General features: G+C 41.5%; 2 protein-coding genes across 4 annotated transcripts in view; one reads left to right on the top strand and one right to left on the bottom strand.

Moving 5' to 3' along the window:
- Positions 1-17,356, bottom strand: part of NT5DC1 (5'-nucleotidase domain containing 1) — a 375,186-nt gene that overhangs the window by 196,225 nt on the left and 161,605 nt on the right. The window lies entirely within an intron of this gene.
- Positions 8,432-17,356, top strand: part of COL10A1 (collagen type X alpha 1 chain) — a 102,888-nt gene continuing 93,963 nt past the window's right edge. The window contains exon 1 of the mRNA XM_068231329.1: positions 8,432-8,563. The gene's annotated coding sequence lies outside the window, so the exon portion shown is untranslated. The remainder of the gene's footprint in view (positions 8,564-17,356) is intronic.

Here is a 17,356-nt window from a genome sequence, read left to right as displayed (position 1 = left end):
ATAAACCACAAGAGTTCTGAAATTAATAAACACATATGTCTCGTAGCACTTTAGCAAGGTAGTTTTTATAAACACTATTTCAAGTATGGTGGACTTCTATAAAAATAAATAAATAAAGTCATTAGTAGTAACAGACAGTACACAGGCGGATGAAAAAGATATGTTGGAAGGAATTATAAATGTCTACAAGTACTCTGGGCCAAAAAACATAGTTTTAAAAACCACAGGTCTAAGGTAACACTGTTGGCCTTCTTACTTCTCAGTCTTTTGAAAGAAACTTGGTCAGTAATGCGGAGCAAATTCAGCAAAGTTTTCAGTGTAGAAGTAGATCGGTGCAGCTTACTTTGTTCCTGCTCATTATAAACGTTTTAATACAGGACATTTTGAAACTCAAAGACCTGAATGCAGATAAAATGACTTTTTTTCCCTAGTAATGTAATGTTCTGCATGGATAAAAGCCATCAATGTTTCTTATTACTGATTTACTGTATAAAACGCGCATACCAACTGATTAAGAGTAAACGGGACATCGCACACCAGCTGATTAAGTGTAAATGAACCCTAAGACTGTTCCAGGAACATAGATATTTGTTAGCGGATTCTAATGCACGGCACACGCGGGTGCGCATGCCCGCGACCCCCCTCCATGGCGATTTACTAGAACACTGATCAGTGAATGAGAATACAGTTCTCATTCACCGATCAAAGTACCTGCGATCAATGACCACCAGCATCGATGAGATGCCATGATCATTGATAAAACAAAAGTAAAACTACACACAAACTATTTCCTGTGTACTGTTCAAACAGTGGAGAAATAAACAAGGTATAGATCATTTTGTTGTGATAAGTAGTGATAAAGTTATTGGTGAATGAATAGGAGCAGCGCTGAAAGGGGGAAATTGCTCTGGTCCATAAGGGGAAAAAAACTCCTCTGTGATAAAGAGTACCATCTGTCATGTACTTTTTGCAGAGAACTATACATACTGTAGACTGAAACATGCTGATCAACTAGGAAGCTGCCCGCCTTGCATGGGACGCTACGCCGTCCCGACCCCCGCTCCGGCACTCCAGTGAGGCCTGCCATCGCCTCCTCCAGCCACACTGCCTCCACAGGAGACGGGGACAAGCACCTCCAGCAGCCTGGAACACCACAGCAACCTGCACCACCACGTGCAGGCAACAGCTAACTTTCCAGGACATCCATCCTCTTCACCCCGGAGCATTGCTTGGTTTGTTGGCTCAAGCACCCTATGCAGCCGGTATCCAGGAACATGGTGAGATGAACTTTTCCTTACACTTGTGATACGGCAGGTCACCTGCCTCCCATCATGCCATGGAGTACATGTGATGAGCCGTAGGTATATCCTGGCCAGATATTATCCCGGTGACTGCTATCTGTGATGTCCTTGCTTGCCATGCCTTGCTTTGGGGGATGAACTGCTTGCCATCTATAATGCATGATTTCTGCAATGCTTTGCCTTGAATGGTCAACTGCTTACTGCCCTGATGTATGATCCTTGCTACGCTTTGCTGTGAAGGCTGTATCGCTTGCTGCCCAGTTACATGACTCTGGTAAAATCTATGCCCAGACCGGTGCTGATCTTGTTGGACTATCCTTGCATTTAGTCTCTATCTGACCCTTCCGGGTTAATCTGGAGTTGGATATGGCGTATTGATTATACGCAGCTCAATACACTTTGTACTCGTGCTTAGTATAGAGTTAGATGCCGGCGTGTGTCTGGTTGTGTGTCTGGTAGTTTGAGCGGTGTGGTGTGACGGGGTGGCCATCCCATGGAATTTTAAATGTATTTTTAATATCTTTGGAACAATAAACGCTAATAATCTATTTGGTGATTGTTTTTTCTGTTTTTTGGGGGTGTATGCCCTGCCATTTATTCCTGTCACTGCCACAATTTTGATTAGCAATGCTGATCAACTATCTTCATGCTCCTTCCTTCTCAGTTGACACCAGCGTGCTGAGCATTAAACTATTGCTGGGTCACTCTGTTATATAATATTGATGTTTGTTTTTTTTTACCTCTGCCTGTATTTTCATGCTTAGATAAAATGCTGCCTATGCTTTGTTTATTTGCTAGTTACATTCCACTTCAAAGAATCATCCCTTACCAAGGTAGTCAATGACCTCCTAACAGCTATCTCCATTATAGAATACTCATTATTATTCCACATGGTGTGTCACACTCTATTACTACAGACCTTTTCTTCATGTATGGACAGCCTAGCTCTTTTGTTTCATAAATGGTGCAGGCAGATTTGGGCGCAGGGTGAAGCTGAAAGACTGCACACTCTGCTTTAGCAAAATTCCTGCCTGCGGTAAGGGCTCGTCTCCACTATGCAGTGCAGGAGACGTGTCAGTGTGGCTCTGCGTCGCCGGGGGCAGCACTTGTGATTCCATTCATTATAATGAATGGGATCGCAGGCGTAATTGCCCCAAAATGTGTGCAACTATGTGCTTGGATTGAGTGGTGTCTATGCACTCTCTGATGTCCCAGCGATCGCGTTTCCTTTTCCTAAAAGCGTGCATATGGAAAGAGCCCTAAATTTTTGAGTTGTAGCAACTCGGGGGGGCTCGTAATTTGAGCACCAGCTATTGCTGGTGGCCAAACTACCTCATTTTTTGCTAATTTCAGCACTGGCTATTGCCTGCGCCCAAATTAGTCACTAAACTCTACTACAGCCATAATTTGCATTATGGCCTATGGCGGCATCATCGGCACAGCATTACACCAAAATTAGCTGGCTCACTCTGGAAGGTCACACACAGTTTCTGTTTCAAAATACCGCTCCTTTCACTACCCTCTATCTGTGGGAAAATAATGAACTCTTTTAGATCCAAACTATCACATAGAGGACCCACAATTCTTTCATCCAGCTCCAGACCTTACTAATCTGTTATCTTGTACCCCTAAATGCCTTTCTGCTGTATCTTCTTTCATTATCAATTGCTTAAAGCAAACCTGAAGTGAAAATAAACTCATGAGATAATTGTATGCATTTTACTAAAGGTAAAACGAACAAAGAACTGAGTCTAATATTTTTTATTTTCAGTGCCGTGTTTAGGACTTCTTTCTGAACTGTAGCTGTGACTAATCTGCTTTGTGGAGTTTCAGATTAAACAGTAGTAAGTAAGGACCCTTATGAGCTTTCTAGAATTAAAACTGTACCAGAAGCCCTTTCTCAGCCAGATAAAACTCTTTTAGCTTCCATGTACTTTTCAAAACCAGACTGAATTCCACAAGCTGTTCATTTGCACAAATAACAACTCTATGTTAAAGTGGACCTGACCTCTAGCACAGGACAGAAGTAAGACATAGAGAAATGTACCCTGTGTGTATTCAGAGACTTTAGCCTGTTTAATCCCCCCTCATTTGTGTCTATTCACCAGTTGTAATTTGTCTTCCCCCTGTGTCACATGACTGCCTATGGCAGATAAGCCCATTAGAAAGTACAGGCTGTAAACAATATGTCTGCTTCCATGAAGTAGAAACAGTGCAGATTTCTTTTAGAATTTGTATCAGCTGTAGCAAAGAAATGTTTTCTATTTTAGGTCGCATTCACAGTGCCACGTTGCGGAGCTGCGTTATAAAGTCTATAACGCAGCTTACCGCACTGCAATGCTAATCCTATGGGCCGTTCACAGTGCGATGTTAAAGTTGCGTTGAAAATGTTGTGTTGTGGTAACTCACTGCTTGCAGACATGTTGCATCTTTAAAGTCGCATTAAAACACAACGTCCCACTGTGAATGCAACCTGAAGGTTCTTATGCTGTTTATATTAGAGCAGAGAGACGTTCTGAGTTCAGTTCCACTTTAAGACATAGTGCTTTCTGGGAAAACAAGGAGCACGTCAACGAAATTTCATTGCCTTTGCATCACACTGCAACATACTTTCCCACATACTCTGCATTGTAATTGACTTCCGCTGCTGTATAATCAGTGCTTTAGGCACGGTTCATGTGGCTTCACACTTGTGTCAATTTAGCTACTTCCGTTGCTCCGTACCGCTATGGTGTGTAAATCCCTATAGACTTACATTACCCTCATGATAAGGTACACTGGTGGTAACACACTAAAACATGACAAGTGGGAAAGTGGCCTTAGACTATTTTATCATATATACTCTAATATAAAGTGACCCAAGTATAAATTGAGAGAACTATTTTTCCTTTCAGACACTAGAAAAAATGTTTGACTTGATTATAAACCTATGGTAGAAACCCAGGTTGCTACTTTTAACAACCCCATCCTCCTATAGGTTTTCTGGTGGTCTAGTAGCCCCCTCCCTCATTTAGCATTACCTGTTGTCTAGTGGTCCCTCTACCCACCCCCATACAGCGTTCCCTGGTATCTAGTGATCCCTCCTCCCTCCCCAATACAGCATTGCCTGCTGTCTGTTGGTCCCTACTTCCTCCTCCATACAGCATGCCTGGTGTCTAGAGGACTCCCCTATACAGTGTACCAGGTGTCTAGTGGGCCCCTCCCTCTTCCATAGAGTGTTCCCTGGTGTCTAGTGTTCCCTCCTCCCCCATACAATGTTCCCTGATATCTAGTGGTCCACCTTCACCCCTCATACAGTGTACATAGAGTCTAATTGTATTGTCAACCCTACACAGTGTACGTAGTATCTCATAGTCCCCTTCCTTTCCTAATAATGCTTACCTGGTCTAGTAGCCCACCCTATATAGTGTACCTGGTGTCTAGCAGTCCCCCTTCCCTCTTCCATAGAGTGTTCACTGGTGAACTAGTAGCCGCTCTCTATTATTACTAAGTATAGCTGAGAGCAAATGCATCTTTAAATTTTGGCTCCAAGGCTCACCACTGGTTCCTTATCGACCAATGGGGATCCTCCTGATCCCCATTGGTCTGTTAAGAGGGGAAGGCTTGGCCGCCCCTCTCCCCCGGAGCCCCCCCATACCATGGACCATGTGGGCTGGTATTGCTCAGGGTGCGAAGCCCCAGTTGGCCAGGGCTCCGCATTCTGGCTATCTCAGCCTGCATGGGAGACAAGGGGTTACAGAGCCTCCAGAGGGGGGACCCCACTCCATTTTTTTCAAAAAAAATTCCCACACTCTGGACATAATTAACATGTTTTATTTTTTCAAATATTGTTTCCCACTATCTTTTTAACATAGCCTGCAAATTAGGTGTTGCTAGGATTTAAGGGGCCTTTGCTACTAACTGCTAAAGTCGGCGGGAATTGTTTCCCTAAGAACTGTCATTACGGGATTTAAATGTATACTTTTTTCTTTGAAATTTTAAAATCGATTTTCTCAAAAAGTATAAGGTCTTTTTGAAAAATGTTTTTTTCCTCCTGCTCCCACTGTTCTTCTTAACATTCCCTGCAAATTTGGTGTTTCTGGCATTAAAGGGGGCTTTGCTATTAACGGCTAAAGTCGGCTGGCGTTTAATTTTCCCACGGTCAGAAAGAGAACTTTAACCACTTTGTCCTCCTTGACGTATAAAAACGTCAAGGAGGACAGGCGCGCTCCCGCGCGCTCCCGCGGCCGATCGCGCGCGTGCACGCGCACTCCCGGCCGCGGAGTCGGTAGCCACGGAATCAATGTATCGGGCTGGGGAGCCCGATCATTGATTCCTCTCCCCCGCTGAAAAAGCGACAGCTTCTCTCGGAAGCTTCGGTCTTTCTGAAGCTGTGTCCCTCTAAGCGTACATTGTACGCTTAGAGTGACGTCATGTAAAAAAAATCGAGATTGCCATCTTGTGGCCAAAAAGTAAAACTACAAGCAAATACCCAAAAACATTACACTACACCAATATTTCCCCAAATAAAACACTTTTATATCCCACCCTCCCAAAAATGCCCACATAAAATGTTTAATAAAAAAAAACATAAAAAACATTACTATAAAAAAAAAAAAAAAACATAAATATTTACCTAAGGGTCTAAACTTTTTAAATATCTATGTAAAGATGAAATATTTCTCTCTATTTTTTTTTTATAAGCTTGTAAATAGTGATGTATGCAAAACGGAAAAAATGCTCTTTTATTTCCAAATAAAATATTGTCGCGATACATTGTGATAGGGACATAATTTAAATGGTGAAATAACCGTGACAAATGGGCAATAACAATACGTGGGTTTTAATTATGGAGGCATGTATTATTTTAAAACTATAATGGCCGAAAACTGACAAATAATGAATTTTTTCATTTTTTTTCTTATTCTTCCTGTTAAAATGCATTTACAGTAAATTGGCTCTTAGCAAAATGTACCCCCCAAAGAAAGCCTAATTGGTGGCGGAAAAAACAAGATATAGATCAGTTCATTGTGATTAGTAGTGATAAAGTTATAGGCTAATGAATGGGAGGTGAACATTGCTCGGATGCATAAGCTGAAAACGACTGAGATGTTAAGTGGTTAAAATCGATTTTCTCAAGTTGGCGGGCAGACATTTTCCAAACGCCAGCAAAGCAAGGCTTAAAATGATAAATACCATTCAGGCAGGACAAAAAGAGCAGGTTTACTAAAACGATAAATTACGTTCACAAGTTCTGCCCCATTCTTTAACCTTAAAAAACGATAAAGATTGTCCGACAATGCAATTTAACGGGGCGCCATTTTTACACATCAGTGCTGTGCGACATTTTTAACTTATCCAACCAGGCTAACCGATTCCCACACCCATACTGTGGAAAGACCATGACCACCAGCCAAAAGGGATCCACTTCCAGGGTTCTCATCAATTTGATGCTAGCACTGTGAAAATGGTAGACCAATAGGGCAATGCATTTGCAATCAAGCACAAAGAACACAGATATGAAGAATATGAAAAAAAGACAAGTATCTATGCCATAAATGACATTGTCTTAGCAGTGATATAAATATACTTCTTATAAACCATCTAGTTCATAAGTTCCCTGGCATTACCACATCTACATGTGTGTGTGTGTGTTCCTGTGTTCGTGTGTGTGTGTGTGTGTGTGTGTTCGTGTGTGTGTGTGTGTGTCTTCGTGTGTGTGTGTGTGTGTGTTCGTGTGTGTGTGTGTGTGTGTGTTCGTGTGTGTGTGTTCGTGTGTGTGTGTGTGTGTGTGTGTGTTCGTGTGTGTGTGTGTGTGTGTGTTCGTGTGTGTGTGTGTGTTCGTGTGTGTGTGTGTGTGTTCGTGTGTGTGTGTGTGTGTGTTCGTGTGTGTGTGTGTTCGTGTGTGTGTGTGTTCGTGTGTGTGTGTGTGTGTGTGTGTGTGTGTGTGTGTGTGTGTGTGTGTGTGGTGTGTGTGGTGTGTGTGTGTGTGGTGTGTGTGTGTGTGGAGAGTTGCCTCTCCCCGCCACAAAAAGCACTCCCAATATTGAAAAAGTTTTGGGCTAGTAGGCTTGGAGAGCACTAGCGCTTTCCCTGTTGTCCATCAACACCAGGCCGGTTCACAGCTCTGGTAGATGGACCACACTGTTCATCATTCTTTAGCAATCAGCAGCAAACACAGAAATGCAATGTGATATCACATTCACAAGCATTTTCTTTTAAACCATGCATATTAGATGTCTCAGTTGTCATAGTAAATTGTCGCTCATTGTGGCTTTCATAAATCAGATGCTAAGATTTGACTACTGACAGGAGCATGAAGGGTCATGACAAGTCTTGCTACATGCTACCATCACTGGATGATGCTAGCAGGCTTTGCAATCATTCCTAACCTTGTACAGTCCAGTATTTATGGATGGGATAGAAGACATTCATGGACTGAAAGCAATTTCCATGACACTGCTGGAGAACTATCGGTTAAATGAATGGTTAAATCACTCCCTTCCTAATGGAAATATTTTCAGAAGCAGTGCATTAACAGCCAATAACCCACTGTCAGTCTTAAAATAGTAATGATGATAATGTAAGAATAATCAAAAATATGCCAATTTTTATTTTATTTTTTAGCAGTAAGTTCTTATTTGTATTGGAGGCAAATCGACATAAAAATGAAGATATACAAATTAAAATGAAAAATGAGGCAGGAGGAGAAGAGAAACAAAGGGAATAACCAATAAACAGAGGAAGATAAAATACCATCACTGTCACATTTCTGAAAGATATATAAATTATTTTGATTTATTAATTAGAAACATTTAAGAATGCGTTTTCCAAGCCGCAATAATCCAAACCCAGAATAAAGTCCCTGCCAAGATAAATGTCATAGGCTTCCTTCATTTAACACATGGGATCAGATGAATGAAAATCCGATTCCCCCTCCACTTCTCACAAAAAAAAAAGTGTGTCTCATTGCTGGGAAACAAAGAAATGATTTTCTCCTGGAAGTGAATCAGAAGACACCATCATTCGGTAGCCAGAATATAATTCAAGTGAGCTTGGTAAAAAAGTACAAAAAAAAAATCCCAAATCTATCATATAAACATTGTTTAAGAGAAAACTGCATTTCTTAGCTGAGCTTGCAAATCACAGTGTGCAAGCTCTCTTGATGCTCACAGCTGGGGAATAGGCAGACCCAATGTCTGTGGACTTGATGATGAGATGACCTGTGCGCACCAGTATAAACAGGAACTGGACAATTAGAAAAACTCTTCATTCTCCTAAAGGTAGGACTATGCCTGCTTTATATGAAAACTAAATCAGAAGAATGCTACTAATATTTCACTCTGCATTAGTTACATTTTTCCTTTACTTGAAGTCAGACAGCGCAGCTGAAGTATGTGTGAGGTGGCAATATGCACAGAAGCCTGAAAGAGCTTCAACCGAATCCTAACAAAGAAACAAGCCTGTACTAAACCAAATAATCATTGATACCAAAGCACACAAGAGAAGCATCATATCATACACCTGGCTAAATTGTCCTTTGTTTTATAGGTCGATTAACTTTCCTGGATATACAGGGAATTCATACTGAAAGAAAACAATTTGGAAAGTCCGTTTTTTTTCAGCTGAAAGTAACATAATCCATGAAATATACTTGCTTACTTACTGAAATTCTCATTGACGTTAGGCCTGAACAATGTTAAACGTACTTTAGTTAGGGCTATAAAGCAGCAGAAACAGGCAAGGGCAGTATATTGTGAACCTGCTGCTGCAAAACAAGTGAAACATCTGGATTCTGGGAACTAATTTCAGACCAGGCAAACATTTTCCTTTTTTACGAAGTACTTTGCATGTTATCAATTAACTACTTTACAACTAAAAACAGATTATAAAACTTTTTTTAATAAGTTAAACCACAAAGTTTCAAACTGAATAATAAAATAGATGAAATAAAAACAGCTTAGCTATTATTAATATTTGATAACTAATTCTTAACAGAACTATGGTGCTCACAGTCATGTGAAATCTGTCCCCAGCTGCTAATTTTGAGAAATTGAGAAAACACATACCCTGTTATTTACAGAAACCGCTATACTGTTCAGATATGTCTCTTCAACAGTTCCTTTCATCAGTGGTGCCCATAAACGGTATTTTTCCTTCAAATTCGAACTTTCAACACAATTTTTATGATCAAATTGTATAGAAAACTGCACAGTTTGTGGCACAAATCGATGTGATGTGATTCTTTGGTCGATCGGAGAAGGAAAAATTATCAATCCAAAAGTTGGATTTTATAATCGAATCGGAAAGTAAAACCTTCTTAAATCATTCCGTTAATGGGAACAATTGATATCAATACAATTGAATTGCCTGCCGATTAGTTACAATTGTTCAAATTGCATGAAAAAATTATACCGTTAATGGCCACCTTTAGCGTGCCCATTAATGATACAATCTTGATTGTACAATCTTACCACTTTAATGTAATATGAGGGACTACCTTAAGGTGCCCATTAGGCCATTAACGATACAATTATAGCGAATCAACCTTCTGATCTGATAATTGTGATCAGAAGAAAACAATCAATTGGGTCCATAAACAGGATTAAATATTTAGCCAATCCGATTATTTCAGATGTAATGGTTTTAAAAAAAACCCAGATCAATTAAATGATTGGTAAATAAATTGTTTGTTGTCAATTGGCAACATGAACACTATCCTAGCTGATCGATTGGAAGGTAGATCGTTCTCTAAATCGTAACATTAAGGGGCACCTTAACGTATTTAATTAAAGTATGTTCACTCTGTTTACCATTTTTCTAAATAGATTTGGTAAAATTGTACAACCAAGATTGTATCATTAGTGGGCACTACAAAGGTGTCCATCAATGGTACAGTCTTGATTGTACAATCTCACAATGTGGTCTAAAGGTAAACTAGATGTCCCTCATGTAATATGAGTCCCTCATATTACATACAGGGGGTAAGTGGTCAAGATGGTATCATTGACAGAAACTTTTAGGTAAACTAAAGTTTTGGATCATAAAAGTAAATAAGAGCAGAACTGACTGCTAATCCACCACCCAACCTAATGTAGATGTGTCAATGCAATAAATACAGTATGGAACTTCAGAATAATTAATACAGATAAATGGGTCAGATACGCCAAATGCCAGAGAGTTGCTTAGACTGAGTGAGTATGCTTCTATGAACTCAGTCTATGTTTTGTTTCAGTAAACATTATACAGTTGAGTCTCGTTGATCTGGCACAGGCTGGGATTGCCTGATGCTGGATATGTGATCTGGCTGGTTGCTTGAGAAATCAAGCAACCAGAATTAAATATAACACTAAGCTCCCTCTGATGATAGGCAGAGTGGTGTGCACAGTGGCAATAACTTATGAATCCTCCAGGCGCCGGTCTGCTTCTGTCCTGTAGCTCCCAGTGAGTGACATTCCAGCACCCTCCATACTCCAATGCCTCACTTGATGTGATGCGGGGAGCTGTGTGCGGAGGACGCCGCAAAGCCACTGGAGGCTACAGTAGTGAAGAAGACCAGCACACGGACGATTCGTGAATCACTTCAACTGCTCACTTCTCTAAAAATAGTATAAGAATTACTCTATTATATTCTACTGCAAGGCATACTAGTTAGTTCAGACTGCCAGATGCCTGAGTTCTGGTTAACTGGGATGTTACGGTACTTGATTTAATAAGTGTTGTCACAGTATATAATACTCTATAACCATAAAAAAGAAACTTCAGACCAAAGGATTAGTTTTGTATGGAGTGTAAAAGGACTGAATGCTCTGCTCTGTCCCCGCTACACTTCTATTTTTACTTCCTGTCCATAAGACACAACAGGAAGTTAAAATAAATCTCTTTAAATAAAGCAGAAACTATCATGACAGTTGTCCCAAAAAAAGGTATACTATTGCAAGGTTTATCTTCAATTCCTTAAGGTGACAGCTTTAAAATTCACATCACCTTCTGTCCAACTAATAATTAGAGTCACAGGTAGAAATCTCTTGTTATGGCAGAAGATTATCCAAGAGTAAAAGGGGCCAATTTTTTTCTATTAGATCACAGTTTCAGGAATACATGAATTTGGCTCCTGAATGGCGCACGAACCTCAGCTGTCTGAATGCAAGCAGCGGGTAACTGCAGCAGAGTAATGAGAACAGGTGAAATTCCTCCTGTCAGAGACTGGCAGCAAACAACAGGACATAGATTTCACCCATGACTGTCCTGAAATGGTTAAAATATCAAGACAAAATGATTACAAAAAGATGACAAATGGGAAGGATCCTGTTCAAGCATGCTGTAAATCTAGAAGATATATTTAAAAGAAAATGATCTACTTCCAAATGGACTTTCCCTTTGCATAATAAAAACATTTGTGCACCAAAGTGATATCCTCAGTTCAAATGAGGTGAAGGAACTAGTACCAACAAATGTTCAGATTCAAATTAGGTGAATTAAGTTAAAATTAAGTTATTTACAGGGATTAAAATTTCTAACCTGAGGCAGAACATAGGTCTAATTAACTAAATCATCTGTGGGGTCCAATGTATACATGTGCATGATGGATCTAGAATCCAGAGGTGTATCTCCCAGGGTGCAGGCATAGCACATGCCCCGGGTGATTCTTTTTTAGACCACTAAAGGCAGCCATACACTGGTCGATGTGCCATCAGATCGACCAGCTGACAGATCCCTATCTGATCGAATCTGATCAGAGAGGGATCGTATGGCTGCCTTTACTGCAAACAGATTGTGAACCGATTTCAGCCTGAAACCGATCACAATCTGTTCAGCTGCTCCTGCCGCCTGTCCCCCCCCCCCCGTATACATTACCTGATGCGGGCTCCCGGGCGTCTTCTCTGCATCTTCTCAGCGCTGCACCCGCTCCATCCCGGCGCTTCCTGTGTCACTCCGTGACCAGGAAGTTCAAATAGAGCGCCCTCTATTTGAACTTCCTGGGTCACTGCAGTGACCCAGGAAGCGCCGGGATGGAGCGGGTGCAGCGCTGAGAAGATGCAGAGAAGACGCCCGGGAGCCCGCATCAGGTAATGTATTTTTCATCGGATCGGCCGCCGCTAGCGACGCGCACTTAACCGCGGGCGATCGAGGGTAATTTCCCGCACGGCGCGATCGACGGACCGATCCGATTTCGGGAGGAAATCGGATCGTCGGCGGCGTTTACCGCGAACGATTGGCAGCAGATTCGATCCCAGGATCGAATCTGCTGTCGAAACGGCCGGGAATCGGGCCAGTGTATGGCCACCTTTAGAGGCGAAGTGCTACTGTGTACTGCATCTCTCTTCTTCCTCTCCATACCATGAAAAGAACACAGGAACTGCTGTGTCCTCTCATTCCTTCAGCATCATATTACGGAGGCGGGCAGAGCACAGAGCTGGGGTACAGCGCAGGAGATTAAATTGCTGAAAATGCACCAGAGAATGAGTACTGCTGCTGCTCTAAATAGGCAAATTCTGCAGATTTGTGTGCGACTGCTGTGCACAGAGATAGGCAGACACTCTGTTCAGCTATACTACAGTTTTTTGTCTGACCCCGTTTCTGATTCTCTTTGTGCTGCCCTCATCTGTCCGGCTGTGTGCTGCTTTCAACTGCCCCTCTGAGTGCTGCCCTTATCTGCCCCCCATGTGCTGCCCTTATCTGCCCCCCCCCCCATGTGCTGGCCTCATCTGTTTCCCTGTGTTCTGCCCTTATCTGTCCCACTGTGTGCTGTCTTTTTCTGCCCCCCCCTCCATGTGCTGCCCTCATCTGTCTCCGTGTTCTGCCCTTATCTGTTCCACTGGATGCTGGCCACATCTGTCCCCGTGCGCTGCCCTTATCTGCCCCCCCCCCCCCCCCATGTGCTGCCCTCATCTGTCTCCTTGTGTTCTGCCCTTATCTGTTCCACTGTGTGCTGCCCTTATCTGTCCCACTGTGTGCTAGCCACATATGTCCCCCGGTGTGCTGCCCTTATCTGCCCCCCCCCCCTCCATTTGCTGACCTCATCTGTCTCCTTGTGTTCTGCCCTTATCTCTCCCACTGTGTACTGCCCTTTTCTGTCCCCCTGTGTGCTGGCCTCATCTGTCTCCCTGTGTGCTCCCCTTATTTGTCCCACGGTGTACTGCCCTTTTCTGTCACCCTGTGTGCTACATCTTAGCAACGTTCACTATGACCTAATATGACTCATGCAAGGGTGGTAAATCCTAACCAATTAATCCGATCCAGGTTTGCTGTCTCACTTATGATAATCCCATTGGATATTCCTGGAGATCTCTGCAGATGCATTAGGTCCCATGTGTCCATGTACAAAAGTAAAGGTTCTGACTCAATACTGAATAACCATACACACATTAATTTGGAGCCATAAAACTGATTATGCAAACGTAGGTTGTCCTGATAGTCACAAGGTTAAAGATTTAAATTACAGGACTGCCTGGGTAAATAAATAAAAACAGTATCGTGTGTCTGACTGAATTATCCAAACATCATCATTTACTGGACAGTACCTTAACCTCATGTGAACTGAGATATCCACTTACATTCGTACTATAGCAACTGTATAGATAAGAGTGTATATATATATATATATCTTTAAAGCGTACCTGAACTCAAGACTTCCTCTCTGTTCTAAAGGATACGCAACAGCATAATAAGCTTTAAAGAAAAACATTTCTTTGTTAGAGCCAATACAAATCCTGCAATAACTCTGCAGAGTGTCTGCTTCCTGCTTTCATGAAAGCAGACATATTAGCTATGCTGTGGAATGCAGCTGACACAGCTGGAGGATCAAATTACTACTTGTGCTTGGTCACAGATAAGGTGGAATTAGACAGGCTGAAGTCTCTAAATACATACAGGGTGCGTTTATATAGGTTTTCCTTCTGTCCTGTGCAAGCGTTCAGGTCCACTGTAAAATCTGATAACTGGCACCATCTCACCAAAGAGCCCAGAATATGCTACAAGGACCAGCAATAGGTTATAGGTTCTTGATAGCTATGCTGTCACATACTCCCTTCAGCTTACATGCTGCTCACATCATGTCAGGATAAACTGTAACACAGATGGTACATGGCCCTGTGTGCCCAGGTTTTCTGCTTTCTAATCATATGCGTAAATTGTCAGTAGCTGAGGTTATGGATGCATTTTGCACTTGGGATCTGATGCTCCTGTTCAGTGAAATATATTAAGTTCACAGCACAAACCAGTCCGTCACCCGAACTCAGACAGTAGACTGCATTTCTTACTTTCTGACCAACCGCAGTAAGACTCGTTTGGGCAATTTATTTCCAGGAGTTTCAAAGAAGATCAGATGTACAAGCCTGTTTTCCATTTTTTAATGGGATAGCCTAGACATTTGAAGAATGTCTTTTGGTTTCCTGTAAAGGTTTTCCTGTGGAGCACATATTTTCTAGAATTAAGTGTTCTTAATTTTCCTAACAACATAAAACTACAATATGCCATGCAGAAAATGCAACTGCTGCAGATTTTTAGTAAACGTTCCTTAAGTTGATGAGTCCTTTCTTTATACCTGAAAGAAAACGTACTTATATCCAAGAATGTGTTTTCTTTATTTTTTTTCCCTCATACCGGCTCCAAAAACTGTACAGATATTCTTTCCAAAGCAGCATTTGGAAAGAATGTCCTGCAATTCATGTCTGCTGCTGGGTCTCCAGGTAAGAAATAGAAAATATATATATGTGTATCAAACTAAAACTGTTAAAAGATATCATATGTTGCAGATTTGAAAATAATTCTTTATAGTTTCATCTGATGGAAAATGTGTTTTGAGGAAGGAAAATACTACTACTGGAATATGGTATTTTGACATTCAGTAATCATGAGAAATGATCGTAGCCAAAATAACAAGAAAATGGTACAGCTACCATTCTTAACCTTGGCTTTTATCTCTATCTATAAATCATCGTGAAACTATTCACAATTTGGGTATCTAAAGCAGGATTTGGGTGTAAAAATTTCAAAGGTGTTCATTCTATACTTGGATGTCAAGTTATCATGTTTCCAGGACTGTGTGCATTCTTACCAGGGCCGGTTCTCTCAGACGCAGAGATTACAGGGGCAGCATGTTTGTACTGTGTGTTTACACTTACAGCATGCAGTCAGAGTAGGAGGAGAAACGAGAGGAGAGCGAGGTGAAGAGGTCTTCATTGGGGAAAAGCAGCTTGTTGTGCTGTGTGAGGAGTCTGACAGTGAGTGAGGAGGGAGGAGGCAGGAGAGCAGCAGTGTTTCATTTAACTTGCACAGCAGAAGGGATGAGGAGGAATGGAGGACGGCTGAGGGTGAGCGGTTTGTTTGTCACAGACTTGCAGCCAGCCAGCCAGTGTGTTATTGTGTTGAGCTGCAACATGTCATGTCTCAGGTTATTGCATATGCTCCCTTGCTGACTGAAAACATTAAATGAAGAAGAAATAGTACATGGCATAATAGCATTAAATAACAAAACTCACACCACAGCTACTGTATAACATGCTGTGCAAATTGTGTGATCATTCAAAATTCGGGAAGGGGGGGGGGGGGGGGGGAAGAGACAGAGAGAGAGGACGCAGCCTCACAAGTTTGCCTTAGGCAGCAAAAATAGTCTAGAACTGGGCCGGCCTGGATTCTTACAAAGGGGGATGGATGACCTTAGTGGTGTTTTTATACTCTTTCATTGTTCAGTCTTCAGTTTGGAGTGTCTAGGTTTCACTGTTAAGTTAGTACTGAGAACAGTTGGGCTGCATACCTTGCTATGAAGGCTGGCAGTACGAAGCACAAACATTGCTGAGCAGAATTGTAAATATTTTAATTAGTAAACAGTTCCTATATACCGTATATACTCTAGTATAAGCCGATCCAAGTATAAGCCAACCTCCCAACTTTTACCGTTAAAAAAAAAATGTAAAAGATGTTTGACCCGAGTATAAGCCAGGGGTGTCAAAAACCACAACCACAACACCACTCATAGCCATGGCTGGTCACAACCATATATTAGAAAAGCAGCATAAGATAGACATGCAAAGAACTCCTGTCGCAAAGTTTAAGCTGGCATAAAGATAAAGTAAGGAATTCAGAGCCACATAGTCATGTATCTAAAACTTGATATAGGAATGCAAGGATTCTCACCACTCAGTAGACACGGTCCCTGCATGCCTTCCAAGGCTACAACTCGAGATGAGGTTATCTGGGTCCTCCCATGGAAAAGTCAAGTATGTGGTCTCACTCAGATGATACACCACTGTGCATATAGTGGTGGCTACTCAAAGAATACTGACCAGAGTATAAGCCAAGACCACTGCTTTTGGGCAACTTTTTTTGGCCCAAAAATTAGGATTATACTCGAGTATATACATTAAATTTTATAATTGTGTATATACTGTAGCTGTTTGTCTGGAATTTAGTTCAAGGCCAATTAACATTGTGCATGTTTTTCCAACAGGCAAAACACATTAGATCTGACAGTTTGTGTTAAACAATGTGCTAGTTCACACTAAATTTTCTGCCATGGACTCTTAGCATTTAACACATATTAATGTGAATAGTTTGCATCGTAAGTGTGCATGAAAAAGGCAATATGTGAATACTGTAAAATAATGTGATCATAACCTTAAAGAGAACCTGTACTGAGTAAAATTATTTAAAATAAACACATGAGGTAACTTCAAATGAACATTACATACGGTAGTTACCTTGCCATCAGTTCCTCTCAGAAGCTCACCATTTTCTTCTGACAATGATCCCTTCCAGTTCTGACAACATTTTGTCAGAACTGAAATATATCAGTTGCTGTCAGTTATATATCAGTTGCTGTCAGTTACAGCTGAGAGGAGAACTGATGTGTCCAGTAATGTCCATGTTTCCCTATGGCTCAAGTGGGCGATGTTACAGTTTAACAGTGTGCTGACCAGGAAGCTGTTATGGGGTAATGGCCATTTTCAAAATTGAGGACGGAGAAATCCATTGATCACAGTGGCCAAACAGGACGCAGGAGAAGAGAAATAGATTGAGGAGTAGACTACATGGAAGGTAAGTATGACTTGTGTATGCTTATTTTGTCTTTTAAT

Source organism: Hyperolius riggenbachi, chromosome 4 (assembly GCF_040937935.1).
Source record: "Hyperolius riggenbachi isolate aHypRig1 chromosome 4, aHypRig1.pri, whole genome shotgun sequence".
Lineage (NCBI taxonomy): Eukaryota > Metazoa > Chordata > Amphibia > Anura > Hyperoliidae > Hyperolius > Hyperolius riggenbachi.
The sequence above is the reverse complement of the archived record's forward strand: the minus strand, read 5'-3'. Positions and strand labels throughout refer to the sequence as shown.